We start from the raw sequence: 15,977 nt of genomic DNA, 5'->3' as shown, positions 1-15,977 counted from the left end.
TTTCTATCAGACTAATTCAAATTTAAGTCAATAATATTATTATATTATTTCTAAAATGGTGCTCTTAACAACGAATCAAATCAAAGTAATGAGTTGGATGGTTCTCAAGCATTTTAACTAAAATTCGTAAATGTCCTACATAATAGTAAACCAGTAATAAGTGCATAACTCATATTTTGGAAGGCTGCGATTACATGACCAGTGTGCTGCAGTAGTAAAATAAGGAACCAGTCTCAAGCGGTTCACCCCTTTTCGACCAAATTATTCTGGTTCTTGAACTTGTTTCATTCAAGATTTCAGGAACCTTGGTGCTTTCTAGAGAACCAGCCCATGTTTCCACCAGTTTTGAATGGAACCATTGTAATCAAGGATGTGTCATAGTAAAATTTAAAGTAATGTAAAACTTTAAGTCATAACTTAAAGTTGGTCATGACTCTTGGCTCAAAGTCACAGGCATCCCTTCAGTTACATCAGGCTCTGATAAAACTTGAAACATGTTTTAAATCTTCTCCACCGTCATGTTCTCAACTCAGGGGATCACTCTTCTGGCGACACATGCGCAAAGTGTGGAGCTGCAGCAGAATGAAACCATGAGAAATAAGAAAATAAATGAATAGAAACAAAAGACAGCATAAATCTGACTTGTTATGTCATTTTTATTTCCTCATTTATTTGTTTTTTTCCTTTCAATCAGATCATGATTGAATCTACAAAATGAAATACATTGTTAAAAGAATTCTGAAGTGGATCTCTGCCTGTATTTGGGTGCATCTATTCCCACACAGTTTTCTCACAGTGCTGTCATGGCTGCGTGATTTATGCTATTACATTGTGCTGTTTCCTCTGCTGGAGGTGCACACGTGAACCCGGTTCAGATCATCAAAGGAGGTGCGGCCCGTTCCCATGCTTGTTCCTCAGGTCTTGCTATTAAATATAAGAAGATCAGGTTAAGTGATCAAAGACCCTTGCTTTCTGGGCTTAAGTGTTGCTCTATTTCATCAAAGGCCAGCAGTCTTTTTAACCTCCACTACCTCAAGGTAATATTAAACTAGCAGGTAATTGAGCTTTGCCTTTCCTGTAAATACTGTACGTGCCTGTTTCAATGGGAACCAAAATGAAAGAGGATATAATGACACAAAATGGCAGCTTCTTTTTTCACATTCCTCCCACCTCCGTCAACAAAGGCACCTGTCTCTTTTATCTGCAAAAAAACAATACAAACAGACTTCAAAAGAACATCCGGCTGACACTTGGTTTTCCTCCAACCAAAGTGTTTATCAGACAGGCATATATCAGGCCGGTCTGGGGCATTGTGCTGCCAGTAACCCGCTTCCTCCAGCCCCTGGTTAATTGTCACGACATGTGTCCTTCCAAACCACAGCTTGGGAGCTATTAGTATCGGCTTCCTGTTGATGACGAATAGATTCACATGGGGCTGTGTGGCACTCATTTCAGCACAACAGCGGTTCAGCACAACAGCGGTTCAGCACATTTGTTCCTCGTTACCCAGCTGGTTAATACATCACATAGAAAACCCTTTGAAACCTGGAAAAACATCACTTTTAAAGTATTTAAACCCATGGACTCTGAGCAAATTGGTGTGATTTATCTCAAAAACAACTAAAAAAGGCAACAAGCACCTTGGTAAGAAAAGCAAATTGCCTTTTTTTAAAAGCTAGAAAAAGATGTTTAGGGGGACAAAGAAAAAAGCAAGGGAAAAACTTTATTATTTCCATAATTACATATTCAAAATTATATTACACAATTATTAATTTCTTAAATACTTTTTAAATACAATTTTCCCTATCTTTTAACTTTTTTTAAAGGTAATTTTGTGTACTTTTTACTTTTTTCCAAGAAATTAGTAAAAAGTTAGTAATCAGTGAGAAACAAAGATGAAATTACCTGAAAATTGCAAGAAATTACTGTAAAGTACAAGATGATTAAAAATAATAAAAACAAACAAACAAACAAGCATGTATGCATACATACATACATACATACATGAATACATAAAACAAGGACATGACCTGGAAATTGTGCTTTAAAAATTACAACAATTTTGTAATATAATTTTAAATATGTTCAAGTATGTATTGTTAAGTTGCTCATTGCCTTTTTCCTGTGTTTTTCAAAGAAATCGCACCATTTGCTTCGGGTGAAAGGTTTAAATACTTGTGAAAGGCGTCTGAAAGCACAAGAAAAGTGATTTCACTCCAAGTTTCAATGGGTTAACTATTTGATGCAAATGATCTTATTTAACATAATCTTATGCACATTTTGAAGTTTTGCTGAAGGCCATTAAAGTTTTCCAAGGACTGTAAACAGACATGTTCTCATACAGTACACGATACAAACGCAGTCACAGTGAAGTTTTACTGAGGCCACCCATGTTGGATTTGTGATTGTGATTTCTGTGTTTGGATGAAATCATTCTCAAACTGGCAAATGTTTACTAGATAAAGTCCTATGGAAAGATTTCAGGTGACAACCAGGTAATCAGATGCTCATGTGCTTCTCCAGCTCAAGCTGTTTGGTTCATGACTCCAGTTTACTGTAACCATCTGCACGCCAGCTAGATCTTGGCCAGATGGAAAGGAAAATTTCGGTCTCTGTCTCTCTCTGTCTGTCTGTCTCTCTCATTCTTCTGTGTATGTGAGAGAAAGGGTCTAAAATGTGCATTGAAAACAGTCTCCAACACATAAGGCCGACATATGTTGCCGTGCTTCACATATAGACTGCTTTGTGTCCAACTTGAGCCTTGCTGGTGTGCACAGCAGCCACATCATACTGTGAGTCCACTAACGCCAATCACTTTTACAGTAACATAAAGTTTCATTTTAATGTGAGCTGGCAGGAGGGCGTAGGGTAAACACCAATCTTTCTCAGCAGGTACACTCAATTTGCAATTGCTGGAGGCTAGGACGGAAGGACATTTTGTTGCGCATCTCCCATCCAAAGCAACAAACGAAGATGCTTCAGACAGCATTGGAATGTTAACAAAAATCGTGCTCCTCCCAAGTTGTCACATATTCATTTTGCAGTGGACTTCCATGCCTACATATTACACTCTAGATTTCCTTCTGTGTCCACTTTTTACATAATGGGATGCTGATACTGTAATGTCAACACAAACACATGGTGGAATGACGCTGCACGTGGTTTTGTTTAAGCAATAAAAACACGCGGCAACCAACACTGGGATGTCAACAGATGTGCATGCTGGCACTGATGGTTATAATTAGAGGAGGGAGGCACATGGTAAGGTGTAAAGAAAAAACCATCACATTCACATGAGAAGCGAACACCAGACTACCACATGAAAGTCCAGGGTTTATTGGACCAATCCACTGCCCCTTCCACCTGCCCTTTTAGGCATCCTCACGCTCATTATATTATTGTTGTTATGTCGTATCATGGGGACACAGCAGGTGGCTTTTGGCATTGGGGCGTATGACAGAATACAGTTACATATCTTGGATTCTACCAGAACCTCCACAGTGAAAATGGTGCCTTTTGTCATTGTTGAAATGCCATTGTGCTTGTAGGGGTCAGTATATTTGGGGTTAATACTCAATTCAGTTGGAAGTGGTTGAAGTGCAGTGCATGTCACCATGAGTAAAGTAAAGCATTCTTTGACAGCCCCACTCTCCATTGCTTGGGGCAATGTTGCACTTGCGTATTTGGTGTGAAAAAAGGGTAAATGGCGATAGTAGACTTCAAACAAAGGGCTTGTCAGACGGTCTAACAGTGTTTGGAGCCCCCACCCACCACACCTATCCAAAGTTGGACTTTGGGGAGTCTGTGTTTGACAATTTTGTTTTTCCAAAATGTTGAATCTGACAGCCACACCCACTTCACGCAGTGATTGACCCGATGTGTAGAGGTGAAAAGGTTTGCAAGATTTTGACTTCTTCTTCAAACTCTTTTTTTTCATGCTTCCATCAAAACCCTCCATCACTTGTTGTTTGTACAACCAAGTGTAACACTAATTCTTTCCAGGAGAAACTGTTTGTGCAATGAACTGCACTGGCAGGCTGTTTATCCCACCTTCAAAAATTACCTGAAAAATATCCCAATTTTTCTTGTCAAATTGCTAATTGACTTTTTCCCCCATGTTTCCAAAGAAATCAAACCAATTTGCTCAGGGCACAAAAGTTAAAATACTTAAGAAAGTTGTGTGAATGAAGCACTAGAAAAGTTATATCAATCCAGGTTTCAAAGGGTTAACATGTATTTTAAAAGTCCAGTATTAGTCAGGCTGACGCAATAATTCGACTTTTGAGTAAATCTCTGAGGGAGAGCAGACAAAAAGAGAATTTCTGATGTGAAGACATTGCGTAGTAATGATGACAATGATTAGGTAACATTTGACCAAACCTCATAAATCACCTAAAATATCAGAACTTCATGGGCTCTGCATGCTTGCTCTGCACTAATGAGCACCTTGTTTCCCTCTGAGCATTTACACGCTTCAACATAAAACATATCTCCCCCTGTCTTTTTGCTGTGTCGTCTTTTGCTGGCCTCTTCTACAACTTCTCTGTCTACTTCTTAGTATCTGCTGCCAGCTGGCTAGGAAACCAAGCCATGCTCTGTGTATTGGTAAATATTCTATACAGCTCTTTGGCCACACTTTCACTGACAGTATATCTGGTGACTTCACAGCACTAATCAGATGTCCTTTGAAGCTCCACTGATCTCACTTTGTAGCCTACAACAAATAACATGCACTTTTATTACTTGCTAGACATTTTTGTATTTTTTCCCCTAATCCTTTCAAGTTTGTCCTCAGCAGCACTGTATGTGCTATGATCCGTCTCTTGCTCCCCCCCTATCCCTCATCCCTCTCTCTTTCTATCTAATCCCAGACGAAAGGGAGTTGGACACTCATTCCAAAAGTTGGATTTGTAAATAGCTTGAACCACATCTAAGGGAGAGACGGAATTAGCAAGAAAACACCAACTCAGAGGCAAGAAAGGAAGAGAGAAAAGTAGCATATTGTTCGATATTCAGGCCCAGAAATCCTCTAATGCAAGTCCCGGGAGGTTATGGGAGACAGAAAAGTACATTTTCAACAAGGGTTAGTCTGAAGGAAACCTTGGAGCTGTGCACAGTTTCCATCGTCAAAAAGGTTTGTTTGCTCTCTGTCACTCTGTAAGAAATGATCAAAGGTAATTTGACTACTTTGAAGAGATTAATAACTGACATGATCGATAATGTCCAAGAAGTGAGGAGGCATTCTTCGGATGTGGAAAGACAACAACATGGCCCGCAGTGACCATCTCAGCACATTCAGACTTGAAATTGTCTCTTTCATGTGGGTGACGTGTCCTGCCCGCTTCTCCAGGAGACGCCAGCAAGGCACCATGGTCCGATTAGGGAGCTGCTGGCAAACAATACCAGGGCCCAGTGCCATACCCAGCTGCTTCCTCTCCACAAAGGCCCTCACTGAATTGGATTGTACTTATTTATTCCTCTTTTTTATGATTGACATGAAAGACAGAGCTGTTTATGCGTGTTTATTATGACTCAGGTTCGCAATGGGAAGCTTGAGGAAGACTCCCTCAGAGAATCAAAGTGCTGGTGTTTTTCTGATGCTGGACCCTGGTAGTCCTCAATGCTAGGATCCACTCTGGGTTCATTAATTCTGCCGACATTTAGGCATGATGTAGCATGACCTCAGCCTCTCCTCAGTAGCATACAGTATGCCCCATGTCCTCTTTAGAAAATGCCAAGGGCAAGGTGGCACAGTGAGTTCTCTAAACCTGAAAGCGACGATGCTTCTGCCATCGTTTCACCAAGTACCTCCGCACTCACTCTCAAAACTTGGCCATATTCCCATGTGCAGCCCTGCGGGGAATGGCAAAGCCTCACGTCTGCAGCCGATTAGGGAGAGAGATTAAGGCCTGCCAGGAGAGACCGGGCCATGGTGGAGGTGTGGGTACTGGTCGAGATGGAATGAATAAAAGACGAGTTCAAACCGAATCAGGCCTGCTGGGCTTATCCACCATCAGCTGCAGAGTGGTTGGAGCTTCCTGATAAAGATGCAAGGAATCACGCTGAGAAAGAGGAGGGAAAAAAATAAAAGGTTGAACCATTAAGTTTACATAGGTTTCAACCCCCCACCACCAACTGCTCCCATGCTATCCAAAATCTGCTCGCCTCTTTCTTCTTTTCCCTTCATCTCATCTCTCACCCGATGTGATGGCGACTTTGATTCTAGAGTCATGCTGGTGCTTTAAGCTCTTAACCAGCCAAAGGAGACTTTTCTGTCCTCATTGTAATTTACAGTACGATATTTCTCTGCATATATTCACACCTTAATGAGAGAAAACTGTCTTATCCATTTTTTTATTAGACACATGCTGACATTTTCTTTTGATTTCGATAACATCTTCATCTGGAACCCTGTTTATTTTAACTTTTAAAGAAAATGTTCTTAAGATGTATGCTTAATTATGTGAAATCTACAGTATATTTTACGAATGTCACGAAATATTTGCTACCACCAATGGGCGCAGTGACCATATAGGGTGGGGTACCTCTCTTGGTAATGCCTTTTTTGCACAATTCAAGATGGACAAGGTGCACACATACATGCTTAGACTGTTGAATTAAATCAGAGAGCATGTACACATGCAGTTTTTTTAAATTCATACCATACTACAAAATTATACCCCTTTTCCACCACTATGGAACTGGTTCTGTTCCAGTGCCCTCGCTTAAAGGTCCAGTATGTAGGATTAGGGATATATTGGCAGAAATGGAATAATATAATATGAGTATTTTTCTTTAGTGTATAATCACCTGAAAATAAGAATTGCTGTGTTTTTGTTTCTTTAGAATGAGCTGTATATTGACATAGGGAGCAGATCCTCTTCCACTGAGTCCGCCCTGTTTTTTCTACAGTAGCCCAGAACAAACAAACCAAACTCTGGCTCTAGATAGGGACACTCACATTTTTGTGTCGGTTACTGTAGTTAGCAGTCTCTCCCCAAGAGCCAAACAGAGTGGGAAAAACACAGATTTTAAACACGAAAATACTTTGTTCATAATTTATACTGGTTTCTATCACTGAGTCTATTTGTTTTGGAGAGGAGGACACCTCTGCAGATAATTCAGCTCCCAATAAAAGTCTGAATCATTAATAAAGTGAATGCACATAAAGTTATTGGAGAAGAAAATTGAGCACACATTAGCAAGCACTGTGCTGACGGCCCGTCTGCAACCTGCCAAAAAGCATTTGAGAAAAAAACAGATTTGTAATGTGAAACTGCTTTATACAAAGTTTTACCAGTTTTAATCACCCGGACCGTTTATTTTGGAGATGAGGGGACCTCTGCGGGTAAGTTAAAAACCTCCTGAACAATGAACACTGAGGGAATTCAATCCAGGAGAAGTTTCAGCTGTTTGCAGTCGGCAGTTCTCACCACTAGATGCCACTAAATCCCCCTCAATTTTTCACACTAGTTTGAACCGTTCAGAGCATTTCGACCCAAAATAAATTGGTCTAGAGCTTGAAATAGTTGATTCACAGCTGGAACCAAAGAATAGCATGTTTTTCCTTGACCTGAAGTGTGAACCGTGATGAAATCAGTGAGCGTGTCATATTCTACAGATCTGAGAGGGAGGAAGCGGAAGTCAACAATGGAGAAGTCAAGTGAGAATTCATTGGAAAAAAAGAGTGTACAGTGGGCTCACTAACAGCTGGGTCATGCTTGGGATTTTTTTCTTAACAAAAACAAATATCTGAAATGTCACAGGTTGCCAATGCGACCAGCCATCTTGCGTCTTCTGTTTACTTCTGTTGTGCATTGTGCCACACCCTCTGTTGATGACACAAAAACTGACTGCTGCTTATCTGTTTACATCCCTAATGAAAAAGAATATTCCACTAACACTCCTGTTTACATGCAGCAGTGCATACTCTGATGAAAATGCCCTAACATGTCGTTTATCAAAATATGGAGAGCAAGAACAACTGGAGCTGCTTATCATTTTGCTTCTTTGCATCAATTTAGGATTTTTTCAGTGTTCTGCTGGTGGTGGACTTGTTGGACTCTCTCTTTCTTATTTGTGCATATACAAAAACCTGTTGATATCCAAGTCTTTCATAAAGTTTAAAAGCAGTAGTGTTTCTCCTTCTGACCAGGAATGTGGGATTTCCTTTAGCATGCATCTCCACCCCACAGCTTTGCTAACTGTTGGCAAGTTGAATTGTGTACAGTGTATCCATGACAACACACAGAGCTAAGTGTAAACAGACGAGAGGCCGTGTTTTGCAAAGTGCATTGAAAACCCCAGTTGAGACGCATTTTCCGAATTGGCTGTATACTTGTTAAAATAATGTTCATAAAACCCAAATAATACCTGCATACCCCACATGACTTATTTGGAAAATTCTAAATTTGGAAACGGCCTGATTCGGAATATTTAAATGCACCACAGAGTGCCACAGGAAGACATTCCTGCCTGTGGCCATCAAATTGTATAACACCTTCCTCAAATCAATAGGCTGGCACTTGGACTTCATACTTTACTCACTCACCTACAGCTACATACCAAAATGTATTTATTATTACTTCAAATGTGCAAAAAGGTTTTCAAGATGCAAAAATTCTTTATATCACTGTCTTCACTGCAATATTTGGTATATTATTTCTATTTCAACTACAGTATTCCTCTGTGCAATTACTCATATGTGCAATATTCTTCCAACCCTTAATTGTAGCTCAAATTTAACGTGTTACACATTGTATATATTTTATAAGTTCTCATTGCTATTCTTGCTTATGTATATCTTGTTGTTGACTGCTGCAACGTTGCACACATATTTATATTTTTATAGTTTCAACTATATACTAGTTGATACATTGCGTTGCAGCTTAAGGCACAGTTTTATATTTGACACACTTCACACACTCAGCACATTATCCATATTATAATTTAAATATTCACAGAGTAGAACTAACTTTTTATTACTTTATTTTGTTACATTTATGTTTTGACACACATACTCAGCATATTTACATACTTTATTTTAAGTATTCAATATTACATACTGTGCTAATTGTTTACTCTTACTGTATTTTTATTTCATTTTTATATTTTACTTTACTAGTACTTATTTCTACTTGCTATAATACTCAATGCTGGTCTCAGGGCGACTGCAACAAACCACAATTTCAATAAGATCAGTAAAGTATTTCTGATTCTGAGTATGCTGTTTATATGACCCACATCAAATTCAGAATATTGTCAAATTTGGAATAATATGGGAATATTGGTGTGCATGTACATAAAAGCAGTCAGTGTTTAGTTGTGCCCATTTAAATCCTATTAGCTTTGTAACAGGAGCTATAGCAGGCCTGTTTGAGTCATTTTTACCGTACTGCTGCACTGGATCCTTCTTTGTCCTCTTTCTTTGTTTCTCTCTGAAAATACCTGAGCTTGCACTGAAAGGCAGTCTAGTGACAGATAAATGTGTAACATGAGGATGCATTACAAGATTTCAGAGGGTGTGCATGGCTGGGTAATGGTTTTAATACTGGAATGAAACACACCTGTTTTAAGCTGTGATTATGTGGTTTAAAATATCCCCAAATCTCTAATGTCTTCCAGTAATTCCAGCTCTCCTCTTGCACTTCCAGTCATTTTGAATCAGCTCCACCATCTAGTGGTTACATTTCATATGTATCAGCTTTCTTCAAAAAACGCACCCACCTCCTTCACAATGCAACCGTCTCCAAACATTAAACAGTGACAGTGGAATAGTAACAGTGGTTGCTTCTATGGTAACACAAATAACTCCAAGCCAATCATTTGAAGTTCATCCATACTGCGCTAATGATGTTAATAAGGCTAATGACAAAGAGGATCCTCTGTTCCCCTTTCATGTCAGCCACAGAACAAGAACAACATCTCCCTTCCTTAGGACAGTATTGAATGGATTTTGGCTTCAGAACGCGCGGGGGGGGGGCTCAATTCGCTTTGAAAAGCTTGGGGTTTTTTTATCATGAGAGAGGAGGCGACTGGAGCAAGTGAGAGAAAGCGGGAAAAGGATTGTTTGGAGTCAGAAACACATTTCAAAGGCTTCCCCCAAAAAACAGCCTGCGAAATCTGAGATGAAACTAGCTAATAAAGCGCCACACGGCAATAAATAATGCAACAAGAGGAAACAACATGAAAGATCTTTTCATCTCCATATAGAGAGGAAAAGGGAAAAGAAGCGATGAGAGTGTGTACCAGCTCGGGCTCTGTAGTCGATACAATAGTTTGTTGGACTTTCCTTTGAAACTTTGGAACATTCGGTCAGGAGGGGAAATGTATTTCTGGTTTACAGTCTTGACAGTTTGCTCAATTAATGTCGCAAAACAAAATTGAGAAAGTAAACAAGATGATTTCATAAAGCCACGGGGGAACATCATGACCTCTGACACTTGGCTTTTCTATTCTACCGAAGCAAAAACTTGTTTCATGCAGCTTCTCCTCTGGACTCATTTTCTCGTTATAAATTGTAAGATAAAGTTTGTTTTTTTTTTATTTTCGCTATTTTTTTGCATCAGTCAATGCTGAGAGAATCTTATTGTCTCCCTCATTTAGCATCAGAATAATATATTTCTGCCCCTGCCGCAGCCTCTCTCTCGCTCCTGTAGCTGAAACGCAGAGCCAAATCTTATGACTCAGTACAATCAACAGGCCAAAAAATCCCCTCGCACCCACCCAAAATAGTTCTGTCCACCAGCTGACGGCCAAAGACAGAGATCAAACCAACCACAAGCAGGGGGGGTCGAAGCAAGAGCGACAAAAGGGTTTCCTCTCCTAATCTCTGTTAAATGAGAGTAGACGTGTGTGGTGGGGTGGGCTTCCTGGACAGGATGAAGGGGCTTGAGTAGTGACTGGAAGTGCACTGTGTGGGTATGATATTATTAATAAAGGCAGCATTGAGGGAGGGCCAGTGCTAAAGCGGCATGTACACTAGTGTGTGTGTGTGTGTGTGTGTGTGTGTGTGTGTGTGTGCGTGTGTGCGTGCGCTTGTGTTGATGAGAGAGAGCGAGAAAGGCAGAGCCGCACAGTTGTGTAACACTGACATCTTGTGGCCAAGTCTGTACACTGAACATTTCAAGTCGGATCATGACAGGCAGTTGACTCTTGTTTTCATAATTGACAGTTTTTTTTTATTATTTTCAAATTTACAACAGGTACAAACATACAAACAGATCCCTCCCACCCCACCCCGGTTATCACTACGAACACAATTAGTTTGGGTTGTAATCATCAAGAACATTCCACCTGGAGCAATGGACAGAAATTTAATTTCTAATAATTCTGGGGAAAAAAAGACTAGTTAAAAGCCAAAAAACCCCCAAAAAACCCAACAACAACAGACAAACTATATACAGCGAAACAAACAAACAGAAAAAAAAGTTATAAATAATAATGCTAACAATAATAGTGATAATAAATAAATAGAAATTAAAAAATTAGGAAAATATACATATATACATGTCAAAACAATTGAAATAAAATAACATTCACAACATACCTCAAAGTCTATGAAGTATAAATCTAATACATGTCTTTGTCCATGCGTGAATCAGTACAATGAAAATAAAAAATATGAAAGAACGTAAGAGATACATCTCTCCACAAACTAACGTCCCAGTCATGAGCCCTCCAGGAAGGTTAAGTATTTGCCCCACTTTCTTCAGTGTACTTTTAATCTTGCCATCTGCTAATTGGACATCTTTTCAAATGCTGCTGCTTGGGCCATTGCCACAGTCCATTCTTGAAGTGAGAGCACCCCCTCAGACTTCCCGCCTCTATGAATAACCTGTCTGCCTGTCATAGAATAGAATGGGTGTTTATTGTCATTGTAACATGTAACATGTACAACGAAATTAAAAATGCCAACTAGTCAGTGCACCATTCACACAGTATCTAAAGGCTAATGATTTACTGATAATACTTGTTTGGACCCAGCTTCTAATATGTTTTTCTCCTTCCGACCCATCACCTAGCACAAATAGTCTAGGCCTATAAGGAATGTGGGTCCCTGTAATCTCACAAAGGTTATCACATATCTTGGCCCAAAAATCTTGAACTTTGTCACAGGACCATAAAAGGTGAATTAGATGGCCGTCCTCAGAATTGCATTTCCAGCACTTTGGTGTGTCTAGAAGGAGTCCAGTAAAAGTGATGCATAATCTTAAATTGAATTAGGCATACTCTTGCATCCCGTGACAATGTTTTAATATTCTTACAAATCCTGGCCCAATCCTCATCATCCAATGTCTGATACAGGTCTTTTTCCCATGAAGAGATAGCATAGTTCCATTACTCAATCCCTGGATCATCATGGAATAATACACAGACGCCTCATGGCCTTTCCCATAGCACGTTAGTTCTTGGTCTGAAATTCTGCCGCTTTTGGGGCTGATGTACTAGACCCAAAAATGCCCAATAATAGATGACGAAGTTGTAAATATCTAAAAGAAAAATTGGTGCCGGGGAATATCATATTGTTGCACTAGGTCCTGATAAGGTTTCAATATATCATTATTATATAGATCACTAAGTGAGACAACGCCCTTTACTAACCATTCCTTCCACAGAAAAGAGGATTCATTTATACACAATTTGGGGTTTTGCCAAATAGTTGAAGAGATATCCAAACTCTATTCAGATTCTCTCTATTCTTCTTTACATTTTCATTATCTTAAGAGCAGAGACACTCGACTTACGGCCCGCAGGACAAACCCGGTGGCCCCCCAAACATTGTCTACTTCACAATAACAATAAAGTGATTCAAACTGGGAAATGTTTTTGTATTCTTAGTATGCATAACGTGCCAGAATGCATAAAAGAGCCTGTAGAGGGGACACACACACACACACACACACACACACACACACACACACACACACACACACACACCCTGACTGAGGTCCTAGCTAGGCTCCTAACATTCAAAAATCCTAGAACCCTCATAAAATCATAGAAATGTCTTAAAATCCTAAAATATCTTAAAATCCTGAAATGCCCTAAAACCTTACAAATGTTCAATAAAATGTCCTTAAATCCCAGAAATGCCCTACATTCCTAGAAACCTCCTAAAATTCTAGAAAAATCCTTTAAAAAAAAATCCTAGAAATATCCTAAAATCCCAGAAATGTCCCAAAATCCTACAAATGGCCTTAAATCTTAGAAATACCCCCAAACACCAGAAACATCCTAAATAAAATTGCTAGAAATGTCCTGAAGTCCCAGACATGTCTCAAAATCCTAGAAATGTTCTAAAATCTCAGAAATTTCCCCAAATCCCAGAAATGTCCTAAAATCCTAGAAATATCCTAAAATCTTAGGAACATGTATGGGGCTGCTGTAACTGGCCTCCTGTCATTTTGCTCCCAAACAAAGCAAACTGAGGATGCCTGTCTCAGAGTTCTGCAATAATCAGACAACTCATAGCAGATGATAGTGAACAATAATGCAACACCTCACAGGTGTGACGAATCAAAATTAAACAGCGTGTCCTGGGATGGTCACAATAAAGGGACATTTTAACATGTGCAGTTTGATCACACAACACAATGACCGGGTCATTGGCGTGCTGACTGCAGGAATGTCCACCAGAGCGGTTGCCTCTGAACTCAACATTCATTTCACTACCATAAGCTGCCTCCAATGTAGTTTCCCTGAATTTGGCAGTACATCCAACCAGCCTCACAACTACATGCTTATGATAGCAAACTGCCGTCAGGTCGAGACCCTGTGAGGACGACGAGCATGCAGGTGAGCTTTACTGAGACGCTTTCTGACAGTTTGAGCAGAGATTCTTCGTTTATGCAAATTAACTGTTGCGTCAGCTGTTCTGGTGGCTGCTTTCAGACGATCTTGCAGGTGAAGACACCGGATGTGAAGGTTCTGAGCTGGTGTGGTTAACAAACTGGTGTGGTTGGTTGTGAGGCTGATTGGATGTACTGCCAAATGTACTGCCAAATTAACAGAAAGCACAGTGGAAACAGCTCATGGTGGTGAGGTGAACCTTCACTTCACAGACAACAGCTCTGGTGGAAATCCCTGCAGTCAGCATGCAGGTGGATGGATTATGTTAGAGAAAGTGAAGTGCTTACTAAAATAAATTTGTGACCGAAATTTTAGAGTAATATATCTATTGAGTGCATAAAAAAAAATCTTTTATCTTTAATTGAAACCTTTTTTTTGCAGTAAATATACTTTCACATTGTACAATGATAACAACATTGAGATATAACGCCTTGAAAATCAATTAAGAAAAGTATTTATAGATAAATTAACCTGATAGTAACGTACTCTCATATAATAAGCCTGTCAAATCACGGTACTTTGTAACCATAATGGCAAAATTATAAATATTGTCATAAAGCACTCAAGCTCTGTTATTTTGCAGCATTGCCCCAATATTGTACAACCTTTGCTTTATGTTACAGTTGTAATTAGCCATAAGTTTGGACACACAACCCAAACCACTAGAGAACACTGAAAGCACATCCAGACTGCTACCTTCATTAATACTTATTAAAAAATAATCAGGTAAACAGTTAGGAATGAGATCTGATCAAGTCATGAAAATGTTTGCTGAAATTTAAAAGAAGTTTTATTCAACTACAGTAATGGCTGGATTAACATGTTTGTTTCTCGCCTGTGACAGTAATGTTCCGTTGGAACATGTGCCCAGTCAGGGTTCCAACAGATCCTTAAAAAGTCTTCAAAGGCATTTGAGTCATTCATTTAAAAATACAGCCCTCATTAGTATTATACTGACTTAAAATTATCTTTCAAAAGGCTTAAAACGATCAGACATGGGATGTAAAATATCTGAATCTCTTTTTTGTGACGTCACATTGTAAAATTTCAAAATAATTGGTAACATCTAAATTTAGTTTGTTAAATAATTAAATAAATTCCTTTTCTTAAATTTGTTATGATGGGAATCCTTGCATGCAGAGAAACACAAAATCGTCCAGAAAACAGGCCAGAAATGCTAGTAAACAAAAAGATACCTTTAAGATAATACAATACGTTTGTTGTCATACATGTGTTCCACACTTAAAAGGGTTGTTTTTCTAACATTTGACATAGATAATTTTTTCACTGGACCAAAAAATAAATAAGTCATGTTTGTGTTACAATAAACATTTGGGAAAAATTATATTTTCTCTTTTTTGGACCATTCTCTGTAAAGCCTAGAGATGGTTGTGCATGAAAATTCCAGTTGATCAGCAGCTGCTGAAATACTCAGACCAGCCTGTCTGGTATGGAGGACTAAAACTGACAAAATTGAAAATAAATAAATAAATGAAAATGCCAACAATGACAATATTTTCTTATAATAATTATAATAATAATAATTTCTCATTTAATTTTCCATTTTATTTATTCATTTATTCATTTTCATATGTATTTGCTTATTTATTCATGTATTCATTTCCACTTTGTGTATAAATCCCCCTATTTATTTAATTTCCCATTTTCTTTTCCATTTTACATATTTATTTATTCATTTTTGAATTTATTATTGTTATTATTTCTGTCTAATTTATTTCTTATTATAACATATTTATAACATATACATATTTATATTTAACATATTTACCTCACTTTTCCCTTTCCACCAACATTTCCACCTCATTATGCACATGAGGGGCCTGGCCAAGGTGCAATGGAAGTGTTGACTTGTCGCCCATTGGTTGATCGACGTCAGAGTAAAATTAAATGGGAAAATAAATAAATTGATAAATAAAATAGAAAATTCAATGGGAAATTAAATAAATATGAACATTTTTGGCATTTTTATTTATTAATTGACACATTTATTTATTGATTGATTGATTTTGTCTATTTCAGTCCTCCATAGTCTGGCACCAACAACCATGCCACATTCAAAGTCACTTAAATCACCTTTCCTCCCCATTCTGATGCTTGGTTTGAAG

The sequence above is a fragment of the Plectropomus leopardus genome, chromosome 3 (assembly GCF_026936395.1).
Source record: "Plectropomus leopardus strain MGB_pleo_1.0 chromosome 3, ASM2693639v1, whole genome shotgun sequence".
Classification (NCBI taxonomy): Eukaryota; Metazoa; Chordata; class Actinopteri; order Perciformes; family Serranidae; genus Plectropomus; species Plectropomus leopardus.
The sequence above is the reverse complement of the archived record's forward strand: the minus strand, read 5'-3'. Positions refer to the sequence as shown.